Raw genomic sequence first — 13,801 nt, 5'->3', positions numbered from 1 at the left:
ACACAATGGTCTTCAATTGGTCTTCTCTAGCAACCTGACCTTGACTTGAGATCCTGATAACGTGCCTCTGTAGGACTGGAAACCCTTTTCCTGACTGGTCCTCTCCTGGGTAGGATCAAAGGGAGAAGGGCAGGAGGGTAGATTTGGGAGGGTTAGCTTATGCTTAGGTCTCTTCTTGAAGGCTTATTGTAACAGATCAGGTGCCCTAGGCATTACAATGACTGTCCCTGCCCCTGCCATACACTGTGGGGCACCCTGGTCAATGTTTTCTTACTCCACCCTTACCTGGAGCCTGGTGGCTCCCACAGCACCAGAAGATGTGGTATGTGTGTCTATGTGCATGTACAGCTGTGTGTGTGTGTGTGTGTGTGTGTGTGTATGTATGTGTGTGTGTGGAGAGAAAGGTTTCCCAGCCCTCCTCTTGAAAGCTGCGTGGATCCTTGCATGTTCTCCATCATAAACTTACAGTAGCTGTAGGGGTGTCTCCTCCCATTAAGCCTTTGTTTCTAGATCTGACTCCCCCATCCCTGACCCATACTAGAAGCTTCATTAGAAATGCCCAAAAAGGAAGGATGAGATCTGCTTCTTGACAGAATAGCATAAATGGCATTAGCCCAAGCCTTGGCTTTTCCCCATCTCTGCACCATAGCCCAAATGTATGCAATGAGCTTGTCTAATGCTTGTGCTCCCGCACGTTCCCCCCTTTATACCCCCCACACCACCCCCCTCTCCCTTTTGGAAAGACAAAGCCAACCCTCAGAAACCAGGGCCCAAATGTGCTGATCGGTATCCTAGCATCTCTGCCCTGCCCCTCCCCCAGCTCCCTGAGCCATACCTCTGTCAGGAGCCTTGAGCTGGACCCCTGATGCGTCTGTCCCTTTTGCACTCCGACCAAGCTCTACCCCGACAGTTCCAGCTGAGACACTGTTCCACGGGACCACACAGGGGAACTGGACCGATTTCCTAAGATCTGATTTCTGCTAATACAATGGCATCGTTGCTAATGCAGGGAGGCTGCGCAATCCCAGCCCCAGTCTCCGTGCTGCTGCCGCGGCTGCTGGTGCTGCGGTGACGTTGCTGCTAAGGGAAGGGGGAAGGGAAAGGAGCAGGCGGGCCCACAGCACAGCCACTCAGCCTCCCTCCCTTCCAGTCCCTGTGGGCCCTTTAGCCTAGGGAAGGGGGAGGGTAGAGAAAGGAGCCAGCCACAGAGGGCAGTCAGTGCTGGAAGATGGAGAACTCTCAAGAAGCAAAGGAAAAATGGGGAGAGTTGTGTCTAGCTCCTCTTTTGTCCTTAGACATCTCAGGGAAGATGTCTGGGCAGAGCCTTGGAGCTTCCTTCCTTCCTTCCTTCTGTAGGCTCCTCCTTTTATATCTTAACCAGAAACCTCTCCCTCCTCTTTTTGCCCATTGTGAATGACTCTCTGTTTTCCAGCTTTTTCCTCTAACCAGGATTCCAGACTAGCCTCAGGGTGGGGCAGTCAGCCTGGGAGGGGATTCCTGAAGCCCAGAAGGGAGGCTGCAGGGACCAGTCACCATTCTGCCAGCAGTAACTCGAACTCAGTCCTGGTGGATGGCCCACGAGTCTTAGCACTGGCCTTCCTAGAGAGACAGGGTGGTAGGCAGGCTTCTGTACACTGGGTGGTGGTAAGTCTTAAGGACCATGGAGGCTGCAGGCCCTCTTCCTAATACGGTATTCAATTCAGTTCCCTGGGTCTTCAGAGGTCTACTCGCTGTGGCTGAAGTAGAACTGGCCCCTCTCACATACATCAGTTCTTGGTCAGTGCTCAGCTGGGTCCAGCTGGGTTTGTATGAAGGCAGAATCCCTCTAGCCAGGCTGAGAGGCCAGGAAGCTTATCTTCCCAGGGAAAGGAAGGCAGGGAACAGGGAGTGGTCTCTCCTAGGCCACAGAAAAATCTCAGTTCTGCCTGGAGACCTACAGAGTCCTCTGCTCCTTCCCTGCTCCACCCTGGTCAGGTTCTGGGCCAATTCTGTGGGAATAAGGAAAAAAGGGAGAAACTGCAGCTAGAGCCAGTTGTATAGAAAGTAGTGGTGAGGTCTCCGTCCACTTTGTGCCACTGCTCCCTGCTGCTACGCTTGAACACAGAGATAGTCTCAAGCAGGGCTTGGTCCCCAAACACTAGCCCTGCCTAGGGCTTCTCCCAAGGTGACTACTATCTGGACTCCACGCCATGCCCTTGGATTTCAGGTCCTTAGAAAGAAGCCTCTGGAGGCTGGCCAAGACCATAACAGCTATCCCTCAGGATCCGGAAGAGATGTAACTTTTCTTTTCCTTTCTTGTTTCTCCTATTCCCTATGACACCCATGTGTCCACTGACACCATGCTGAGCAGAGTCAATTGTAGAGAGAAGAACAAAAACACACAAAGACACAAAGACCCATCTCCAGCCTTGACTTGTTTGAGCAGCCATGGGCCCTTCATCCTATAAAGCAAGAAACAGTGAGGAAGAGAAGGAAGGAGGGAGGCTGCTGTTCATAGCCAACAATTAGCGGTCCTCTCAAGGAGGCTGACGGGTGAGGAAATGGTGTCACTATGCTTTCCTCTCGCCTAGCTGATACCACAAAGCGGGGTTGGATAAGCATCTGTAGGTTAGGGCAAAGTCAATCTTCATGCCCAAGCGTTTGGAGTTCGAGCTTCTTACCATGAGAGCTCTGGGCCCAGGGTCTTTGACTCTGAAATTTCTGTGAGGCTAAGTCATGCATTGTGCTGGACAGCCAGTGTTTCCAGTTGCCTATGGAAGGTGGCAGCTCTCAGACCTCTAGTGCTTGGCTTAATTCACTACATCACAGACAACCTTGCCACTTACTTCCTAACCACTACTGCCAAAGATCTAGGGCTTTTGAGGAAAGATCAAATTATTTTCCAGCCAGAAGCAAAACACAAATACTGATACATTATAAACCTCGGCCACCTCCTAACTAGTCTCCCCACTTGCAATTTACTTTTTAGTACTACCAGATTCATCTCCCTAAAGCACCACCTTTCTTCAACATGCCACTCCTCCTGCCCCTTTTAATGGTTTCTCATTACCCAGAGAATCAAGTTGAGCCTCCTCATTTTGGCTTTAGAGGTCATCCATCTTGGGTATTTATTTTTTTTTTTTTTGAGTTTCACTCGTCATCCAGGCTGGAGTGCAGTGGCGCGATCTCGGCTCACTGCAACCTCTGTCTCCCAGGATCAAGTGATTCTCCTGTCTCAGCCTCCGGAGTAGCTGGGATTACAGGCACCCGCCACCATGCCCCAGCTAAGCTTTTTATTTTTAGAAGAGACGGGGTTTCCCAATGTTGGCCAGGCTGGTTTGGAACTCCTGACCTCAGGTGATCCACCCGCCTCGGCCTCCCAAAGTGCTGGGATTAGAGGTGTGAGCCACCGTGCCCGGCCTCGACTGTCTACTCTACTCCACTCAACCTTGCCTTCCCATCATGCAGTCCTTGAAACATGTTTCAGAAGCTCATTTCCACTCTGCTGCATTTGTTCATTCAGACTCTCCTTCCTGTTACACTTGGCCCTGTTCAAAATTATCCAAACCTACCAGGCCCAGAGCAACTCCTCCATCAAGTCTTCTCTGATTACCCCAGAGCCAGAAATAATCTGTGCTCTGAACCAGTGGTTGCAGGTTGTTGATTTTACAGACAAGAAAACAACTTCCACAAAAAACGGGGATCAATATTGGACTGCCAATTTCTTATGCTGTCAAGTAGCGTCATTACAAAAAACTTTACATCAATGATCATCATTTTATAAGAAAAAGCATACTGTACTTTTCTCATTGCATTGCATATTGATGGCAAACTTCATCAGCAACTAGCATCGGTCCCTGAGAAGTTTTGATTAAGGAAATCATGTCACTTAACATGGTTATTGTTCTTTTTTGCATATCTGCCTTAACATCTCTTCTAGACTGCAAGGTCGGAGTTATAGTCATCTGTGCATCTCCATCATCCAGTATATAAGACAATATCATTTTTATTTTGTATTTCCCATAAAACCTAGCATACTGCTTGGCATGTAGAAGGTGTCTTATGCTTGGCATATGGAAGTCTTGTGGAACAAGTATAATCTAAAAAGAGATGCTCGGCCAGGCACGATGGCTCATACCTGTAATCCCAGCACTTTGAGAGGCCGAGGAGGGCGGATCACGAGGTCAGGAGATTGAGACCATCCTGGCTAACACGGTGAAACCCCGTCTCTACTGAAAATACAAAAAAAAAATTAGCTGGGCGTGGTGGCCAATGCCTGTAGTCCCAGCTACTCGAGAGGCTGAGGCAGGAGAATGGTGTGAACCCAGGAGGTGGGGCTTGCAGTGAGCCAAGATGGCGCCACTGCACTCCAGCCTGGGCTACAGAGCAAGACTCCGTCTCAAAAAAAAAAAAAAAAAAAGAGATGCTCCTTGTGTGTAAATCAGAATAAGTGGTGGGTAGACTTGACTCAATAGGGTTGGAAGAGAAGACTCTGTTTTCTATGTGAAAAAAAAAAATCTATTAAAAAGAAGCTTAGGCGGCCGGGCACAGTGGCTAATGCCTACAATCCCAGCACTTTGGGGGGCCGAAGTGGGCAGATCACCTGAGGTCAGGAGTTCAAGACCAGCCTGGCCAACATGGTGAAACCTTGTCTCTACTAAAAATACAAAAATTAGCCGGGTGTGGTGGTGGGCACCTGTAACCCCAGCTATTCGGGAGGCTGAGGCAGGAGAATTGCTTGAACCCAGGAGATGGAGGTTGCAGTGAGCCAAGATTGCACCATTGCACTCCATCCTGGGCAACAGGAGTGACACTCCATATCTAAAAAAAAGAAGCTTAGGCCACAAAGAAGTAATTCTTCATAACCTAGGGTTAGGCAACACATTCTTAGACATGATATCAAAAATACAAGTGACAAAAGAAAAAAACAGAAAAACTTTGACTTCCTGCTGGCAAAATGAAAAAATAAAAAAATAACAAATTGCCTTCATAAAAATTTAAAACTTTTGTTCTTCAAAGGACACAATCAAGATAGTCAAAAGACAACCTACAGAATGTGAGAAAATTTGCAGGTCATATATCTGATAAGGGATTTCTATCCAGAATATATTTAAAAACCCTTACAACTCAGTAATAAAAAGACAATCTAATTTTTAAATGGGCAAAGGGGGCCGGGCATGGTGGCTCACACCTGTAATCCCAGAGCTTTGGGAGGCCAAGGCGGGCAGATCACTTGAGGTCAGGAGTTCGAGACCAGCCTGGCCAACATGGCAAAACCTGTCTCTACCAAAAAAATATAAAAATTAGCTGGGTGTGATGGTGCACACCTGTAATCCCAGCTACTCAGGAGGCTAAGGCACAAGAGGTGCTTGAACCTGGGAGGCAGAGGTTGCAGTGAGCTGAGATCGCACCCCTGCACTCCAGCCTGGGTGACAGAGTGAGAACCTGTCTCAAAAAAGTAAATAAGTAAATAAATAAATAAAAATGGGCAAAGGATGTGTGTGTGTGTGTGTGTGTGTGTGTGTGTTTGTGTGTGTGTGTGTATTATTTGTAGAGATGGGGGTCTCTCTATGTTGCCTGGGCTGGTCCAAAACTCCTGAGCTCAAGTGATCCTCCTGCTTCGGCTACTCAAAGTGCTGGGATTACAGGCATGAGCCACCATGCCTGGCTGAGCAAAGGATTTGAATAAACATCTCCCCAAAGAAGACACACAAATGGTCAACAAGTACTTATATAAACAAATGCTTAACATCATTAATCATTAGGCAGTACAAATCAAAACTAAAGTGAGATACTACTTGACCCCACTAGAATGGCTAAAATAAAAAAAGGCAGGCAATCACACATGTTGACAATGATGTATAGAAATTGGAACCCTCACACATTGCTGAGGGCACTGTAAAATGGTGTAACTACTTTGGAAAACAGTTCTGGCAGTTTCTCAAAAAGTTTAAGAGTTACCATATGACCCCAGCAATTCTGCTTCTAGGTATATACCTACGAGAAACAAAAAACATCCACACAGAAGCTCGTATATGAGTATTCCTGGTAGCATTATTCGTAATAGTCAAAAACTAGGAGCAACCAAAATGTTCATCAACAGAAGAAGGGATAAATAAAAGGTGGTACACACAATGAATTATTATTGAGCAATAAAAGGGAATAAAGTCCTGATAAGTGCTCCAACATGGATGAACCTTGAAAACATGCTAGGTGAAAGAAGAAGCACAGAAGGTCACATATTGTTTCATTCCATTTACATGATATGTCCAGACAAGGCAAATCTATAGAGACAAAAAGTAGATCAGTGGCTGCCAGAGGCTGGAGAGGCAGAGAGATGGGGAGTGCCTGCTAATGGGTGTGGGGTTTCTTTTGGGAATGATGAAATGTTCCAAAATTAGACTACAGTCATAGTTGCACAACTCTGTGAATATACTAAAACAATTGAATTGTATACTTTAAATGGTGAAATGTGTGGTATGTCAATTATATTTCAATAAAGCTGTTAAAAACAGTGGCAGTTGCTGTAGGAGCTTGAGTGGTGTTGCTCAGCTCCACAGAGGCTGAAGTCTTTGAGAATCCCGTCACTGCAGGTATGGGTGAGATGTGGAATGTCAGGGTACCAGAAAGCAGAGGCTATCACTGCATGTCAATCCCAAGGATGTCATAGTCCTCTCTTTCTTTTTTCAACACCAAATTCTTCTTTTTTTTTTTTTGAGACAGAGCCTCGCTCTGTCACCCAGGCTGGAGTGCAGTGGCACAATCTCGGCTCACTGCAACTTCCGCCTCCTGGGTTCAAGCGATTCTCGTGCCTCAGCCTCTCGAATAGCTGGGATTACAGGCATGCACCACTATGCTTGGCTAATTTTTGTATTTTTTAGTAGAGATGGGGTTTTGCCATGTTGCCCAGGCTGGTCTTGAACTCCTGAGCTTAAGCGATCTGCTCACCTAGGCCTCCCAAAGTGCTAGGATTACAGGCGTGAGCCACCACACCCAGCCTCGACACCAAAATTCCTTAACAAATGGACTCTTAAAATTCTCTCTCCACTCTCTCCTTGTTTCCTAACCACCAGAAATCTTTTTTCTAATAACATTTGACCTGTGTGAAGCAGTTATAATTTTTAACTTATAATATGAATCATCCAACACTATCAGCAGTCATCCTTTCCTATTCAACTCCTCTTTTCTCTTTGGCTTTTTTTTTTTTTTTTGAGACATTTAAGACAGTTTCGCTCTGTCACCCAGGCTGGAATGCAGTGGCTGATCTTAGCTCACTATAACCTCCACCTCCCAGGTTAAAGTGATTCTCGTTCCTCAGCCTCCCAAGTAGCTGGGATTACAGGTGCATGCCACCACACCCAGCTATATTTTTGTGGTTTTGGTAGAGATGGGGTTTCACCATGTTGGCCAGGCTGGTCTTGAACTCCTGAGCTCAAGTGATCTGCCCACCTCAGCCTTGCAAAGTGCTGAGATTATAGGCATGTGCCATCACGCCCAGCCCCTTTTGTCTTCTATAAACCAATCCTCCTAGTTCTACTTCTTAGATAATTCTTTCTTCGTTGTTTAATAAAACAATACCTGGCTCATATTTAAATGCAAATTTACAGCAAGGTTCAGATCTGAAGACTTTTCAATCTGAACAGTCTTTAGTACTTCCCAATACCTTTGCTGTTGATTTCCAAATCTTACATTCTTCCTGAACTTCTAGAATCAAATCTCCAATAGCCTATCAGATACTTATTATTACCTCAAATTCAACACATCTAAAACCAAATCGATTTTTTAAATTTCAAATTAGGTCTCTTTGGACTGCCTGTAACACAAACTTGAAAATAAAAGAATCATCTGGACTCTCTTTACATTCAGACAATTACCAAGTCATGCTGACTCTTCCTTCCAATTGACTTAATTTTGGGCATTGACTTAATTTCTTATGTTTTGTTTTGTTTTGTTTTTAGACAGAGTCTTGCTCTGTTGCCCAGGCTGGAGTGCAGTGGCATGATCTCTGCTCACTGCAAGCTCTGCCTCCCGGGTTCACGCCATTCTCCTGCCTCAGTCTCCTGCGTAGCTGGGACTACAGGCGCCCGCTACCACGCCTGGCTAATTTTTTTGTATTTTTAGTAGAGACGGGGTTTCACTGTGTTAGCCAGGATGGTCTCAATCTCCTGACCTCGTGATCCGCCCGCCTCGGCCTCCCAAAGTGCTGGGATTACAGGCGTGAGCCACCGCGCCCAGCCCAATAATTTGTTTTTACTATGTTTCCGTTACTATGCTAAACACTTACTTACATCATTTCATTTAATCCATATAACCACTCTCTAAGCTAGGTGTTATTATCCTTACTTCATGAATGAGAAATCTGAGGCTCAGGGATATTAATCTTCCCAATGTAACTCAGTCAGTAAATGTCTAAGCTGGGACTCAGATAAAGACCTGTCTGATTCCAGAGTCAGTATTCTTAACCACTTCCTCTATTGCCTCTCCAGTTCCTATCCCTACTCTATCCTCCAAATTCAGGCCTGTATTTTACCTCTCCTCTGAATTATATAGTCTTCTAACTAGTTTCTTATCTTCATTGTCTCTTGGTTCCCAGCTATCACATATACAGGCACAAGGGTAATCTCCTCAACTTCCTTCAACAAGTCACTCTACTGCTAAAACATCTTCAGTGGCTCCCTGCTGTCTACAGGATAAATCCAAATTCTTTTTTTTTTCTTTTTTTTGAGATGGAGTCTTGCTCTGTTGCCCAGGCTGGAGTGCAGTGGTGCAATCTCGGCCCACCGCAAGCTCTGCTTCCCAGGTTCATGCCATTCTCCTGCCTCAGCCTCCCGGGTAGCTGGGACTACAAGCGCCCGCCACCACGCCCGGCTAATTTTTTTGTATTTTTTAGTGAAGACGGGGTTTCACCGCGTTAGCCAGGATGGTCTCGATCTCCTGACCTCGTGATCCACCCGCCTCGGCCTCCCAAAGTGCTGGGATTACAGGTGTGAGCTACTGCACCCGGCCCCAAATTCTTTAATGTGGCGTTCAAAGTTCCTTTCTACCGGCCAGGTGCAGTGGCTCACACTTGTAATCCCAGCACTTTGGGAGGCTGAGGCAGGCAGATCACTTGAGGTCAGGAGTTCAAGACCAGCCTGGCCAACATGGTGAAACTCTGTCTCTACAAAAATACAAAAATTAGCCAGGTGTGGTGGTGTGTGTGTGTAATCCCAGCTGCTTGGGAGGCTGAGGCAGGAGAATCGCATGAACCCAGGAGGCGGAGGTTGCAGTGAGCAGAGATCGCACCACTGTACTCCAGCCTGGGTGACAGAGTGAGACCCAGTCTCATAAAAAATAAGAACAAAAAACAACCAAAACCCCCCCAAAATTCCTTTCTACCTATCCAACCCCATTCCCGTCACATGCCGAATATACTCTGAGTTTTGGCTTTACTCACTGGGAAGATATCTGGAATGTTTTCCCCATTCCCTCCCACCCTTCATTTTAAGGATGTGGCTCAAATTCTACCATATCTGGAAGCTTTTCTTTATCATGGAAATCCTTCTCCTATACTTCTTCAATACCAATTATACATACTACTCATTTGGTATCAAGACTTGGCCATTTTATTATCTCTTGATGACAGTACACTTCTAGATGGTGGAGCTGTGTCTTATACATTGGTAGGTAATTCTGAGCACAGGGCCTTGGCACATAGTGGAGGACCAATGATGTTTGATAAAGCTACTGAATGGCTGGCTGGGTAGGGTGGCTCACACCTGTAATCCCAGCATTTTGGGAGGCTGAGGTGGGCGGATTGCTTGAGCTTATGAGTTGAGACCAGCCTCGGCAACGTGGTGAAACCCCGTCTCTACAAAAAATACAAAAATTAGCTGGGTGTGCTGGTGTGCACTGTAGTCCTAGCTACTTGGGAGACTGAGGTGGGAGGAAGGCTTGAGGCCGGGGGGCAGAGGTTGCGGTGAGTGGAGATTGTGCCACTGCCCTCAAGCCTGGACAACAAAACAAGGCCCAGTCTCAAAAACAAACAAAAACAAAGCTACTCAATGGACGGCAAGCACAGCAGGCTAAATGGAGTCCAGCTGGCTTTGAGAAGGTCAGCCTCTTCTGAGAACAGCATATTTGATGAGGAAGAAGAAGAAGGTAAGGAAGAAGAAAAACTGAAAGCTGAGCCTTAGTAAAGTGCTTAGTAAATAAATCTTTAATGCCAAGATCTTAAACCCTTCATTACACGCCATGCTCATTCTGAGGATGGAAACATGACTAAGCAGGTATGTCTTCAGTCAGTACATTCCCTCCCATTTATAGCCACAGTCATGACCCTGGAGCAAAGGCTGTAAAGGCTGCAAAGTGCCAGCCTGACTGTCATATCTAGTATGTCAATAGGTTTACGTGGCTTGCACAGTAAAAATGCCATCATAAACATTAGCAAAGGCTGCAAAGTGACAGACTGACTGTCACATCTAGTATGTCAATAGGTTTTATGTGCTTTGCATAGTAAAAATGCCACCATAAACATTTTGGAGATTTCTAGAAAAAAATCTAGATTTCCAGCTTGTCTTGCTTGAAAAAAACCAAAAGAACTGGCTACACTAGGCCCTCATTCCTACATGATTAACAATCAGCTGGAGCTGAGAAGTGGTTCCCGTCATTGGATGAGCACGTGACCTTCAGTTTGCCGTGTTCCCACCACTCCTCATGGCAGCTTCACTGGTTCATTTTACTTATTTGCATTATTTGTCTAGCTCCTATAAGCCATCTGAGTTTGCAACTCTTGCCCCAGAATAACAGTTATGCATTTTCTTTATATCTCTACCCTCCTTGATTTGCCTCATATTTCCCCAATGATGTTCACTGCAATATTACTTGCAACACAGAAAAATTGAGAATATTCTAAATATCCAATGAAAAAATGGCTAGTGAGCTACCCATGTAATGGAATATAATAGAACCATTAATATTGGGTATACAAGGTATACTCAATGGTATCGAAAAAGTCTTTTAAGCTAATTTATTTATTTTTTGTTTTCTTTATTAAACTTTTAAAAATTCTTTTTTTTTTTTTTTTAATTTTTTAAAGATAGGGGTCTCATTATGTTGGCCAGGTCTGTCTTGAATTCCTGGCCTCAAGTGAGCCTCCCACTTTGGTTTCCCCAACTGCTGGGATTACAGGTGTGAGACACCATGCCCGACCCTTTTAAGCTAATTTAAAAAGTAAAATATCAGTGCTTTGAGAGACTGAGGAGCGAAGACTGCTTGAGCCTAGAAGTTCAAGACCAGCCTGGGCAATAAAGCAAGACACTGTCAACACAAAAATTTAAAAATTAGCTGGATGTGGTGGCACATGCCTATGGTCCTAGCTACTTGGGAGGCTAAGGTAGCAGGCTGACTTGAACCCAGAAATTTTGGGCTCCAGTGAGCTATGATAGCGTCACTGCACTCCAGCCTGGGTGACAGAGCAAAACGCCATCTCAAAAAAAAAAAAAAAAAAAAGGGTATCAAATCACATAAAGAGAATTCTGCTTTCCACATTATGGTAATCAAGACATTACAGGGCCCCTTTCACTACAAAACATGAGAAATATGAGATCCTGTATAATATATATATATATTTTTTAAAGGAATAGGGTCTTACTCTGTCACCCAGGCTGGAGTGCAGTGGCCCAATCACAGCCCGCTGCAAACTTGAGCTGGCCTCAAGCAATTCTCCTGCCTCAGCCCCCACAAGTAGGTGGGACTACAAGCATGTGCCACCATGCCTGGCTAATGTTTAAATTTTTTGTAGAGATGGCATCTTGCTATGTTGCCCAGGCTGATCTTGAACTTCCAGCCTCAAGGAATCCTCCTGCCTCAGCCTTCCAAAGTGCTAGGATTATAGGCATGAGCCACAGTGCCTGGGCAATATATACTTTTAAAAGCATTTCAGGTCTCTCAGTATATAGGAGACATCTCTGTGACTACTCTACCCAATTCCCCAAAAAGGGAAAAATTCATGAGCTATGCAGTAAGCAAGGGGGAGGACCAGGGTTCCTTGTGGGCCAATTCCCAGAGCATCACTGCAGCCAAGATGACCATACTTGAGCCACTGGAAAGGTGAGGGAGCTAAACCTGAGAGTTCTGCATTAAGCAGAAACAGGGAAGCCTGAAGGAAGTTCATCATGATCCACAGTAAGTGGTGTTCCACAGCTTTTGGTAGAAGCAGATATGAATCTTCTCTGGGGGAAAATATTTCCCAACCTAAGTCAACAGAATTTTCAAAATTAAAGAGCAACAAAAATTAGTTTATAATTAATGATCACAAAGATGCCATGAGCAAATAACAGAGAAAACAATAAATAATATATTTAGATTGCGAGAACTTCAGATACCAAAAATGTCAGTTACAGAATATAAATCAGCTATGTGTGAAATGTTTTAAAATAAAAGATAAACCTCAAAGGTAAGTGAGTGGCAATGAATTATTAGAAATAACCAGGCAGATCTGAAAAAGAATGAAATATGTTTAGAAGTTAGAAACATAATTATTAAAATAAAATAATTATTAAAATAAAATAAAAACTCAGCCAGGTGCAGTGACTTACACCTGTAATCCCAGCACTTTGGGAGGCTGAGGCAGGAGGATTGCTTGAGGCCAGGAATTTGGTAAGAGCCTGAGCACCATAGCAAGACTCTGTTGCTAGATACATACACAAGTACATACATATGCAAGCAAGCAAGCAGAGTGTGGTGGTGCACACCTGTAGTCCCAGCTACTTAGAAGGCTGAAGTTAGAGGACTGCTTGAGCCTGGGAGATTGAGGCTAAAGTGAGCCATGAAAGCACTACTGCACTCCAGCCTGGGTGACACAGTGAGACCTTGTCTCAAAAAAGAAAAAAAAAAAAAAATGAAAGGACAAATTTAACAGCAGAAAAGACAAAGTCGAAGTGAGAATTAGTGAACTAGAAGATCAATCTGAAGAAATCACATAGAATACAGCACAAAAAAACAAAGGAACAGAAAACTGAATGAGAAGTTAAGAGAGAAGATAGAATGAAAATGTTTAATATACTTAGAATCTTTGGTAGAGAATCAAGGAGAGGTAATATTTGAGGAGACAATGACAGATAGTATTTCAGAAGTTATTAGAAAACATGAATCCATGGATTTAGGAAGTAAAACTATCTCAGGATAAAGAATATCAGTAACAAGTATCTAAACTGTACATCAGTAAAAATTTTGTGTGTGGCTTTTATTTTGTTTTGAGACAGGCTTTTATTTTGTTTTGAGCCTTTTGCCCAGGCTGCAGTGGCACCATCCTAGCTCACTGCAACCTTGAACTCCTGGGCTCAAGTGATCTTCCTGCCTTAGCCTCCCAAAGCTCTGGAATTACAGGCATGAGCCACTGTACCCCACCAAGTAAAATCTGAATGCAATAAATTTAATAGTTACAAGATGAGGTAATATCTGTTTGAGTGTTGTGTAATCCTAGGCCAGTTATCTTGCCTTTCCCTGCCCCCATTTCCTGTAGAATGGTGATGAAAATACCACCAACATTAAGTGAATTAATACTATAAAGCACTTAAACTGTGCCTGACATACAGTAAATACCCAGTAAGTGTAATACTATTATCAAGTGATAAGATGTTGGTTAATATCCAAAACCCCCACAAAGGAGATTACACAACTCTGACCAAAATAGGACGGTAACCTTGGAGAAACATGAAAAGACTGGATATGGATACCTTTCCCCACTCCTCAATCCCAGCATCCTCCAGAACTCAGTAGTGGTCTGGGCAGCTTTCATAAGCAATAGAGAGATCCAGGAGTGCTCAAAATAAAGCAGGCA

At 44.6% G+C, this 13,801-nt stretch overlaps 1 protein-coding gene across 2 annotated transcripts in view; it reads right to left on the bottom strand.

Moving 5' to 3' along the window:
* Positions 1-13,801, bottom strand: part of RUSC2 (RUN and SH3 domain containing 2) — a 72,305-nt gene that overhangs the window by 21,818 nt on the left and 36,686 nt on the right. Inside the window, exon 1 of one of the 2 annotated variants that reach the window (XM_032164082.2) lies at positions 836-1,309. The exons of the other annotated variant lie outside the window; for it this stretch is intronic. The gene's annotated coding sequence lies outside the window, so the exon portion shown is untranslated. Of the gene's footprint in view, positions 1-835; positions 1,310-13,801 lie in introns of those variants that run through there. 2 annotated transcript variants of the gene reach the window in all.

Source organism: Hylobates moloch, unplaced genomic scaffold (assembly GCF_009828535.3).
Source record: "Hylobates moloch isolate HMO894 unplaced genomic scaffold, HMol_V3 SCAFFOLD_10, whole genome shotgun sequence".
In the NCBI taxonomy this organism is placed as follows: domain Eukaryota; kingdom Metazoa; phylum Chordata; class Mammalia; order Primates; family Hylobatidae; genus Hylobates; species Hylobates moloch.
This window is presented reverse-complemented; position numbering and strand designations above follow the sequence as displayed.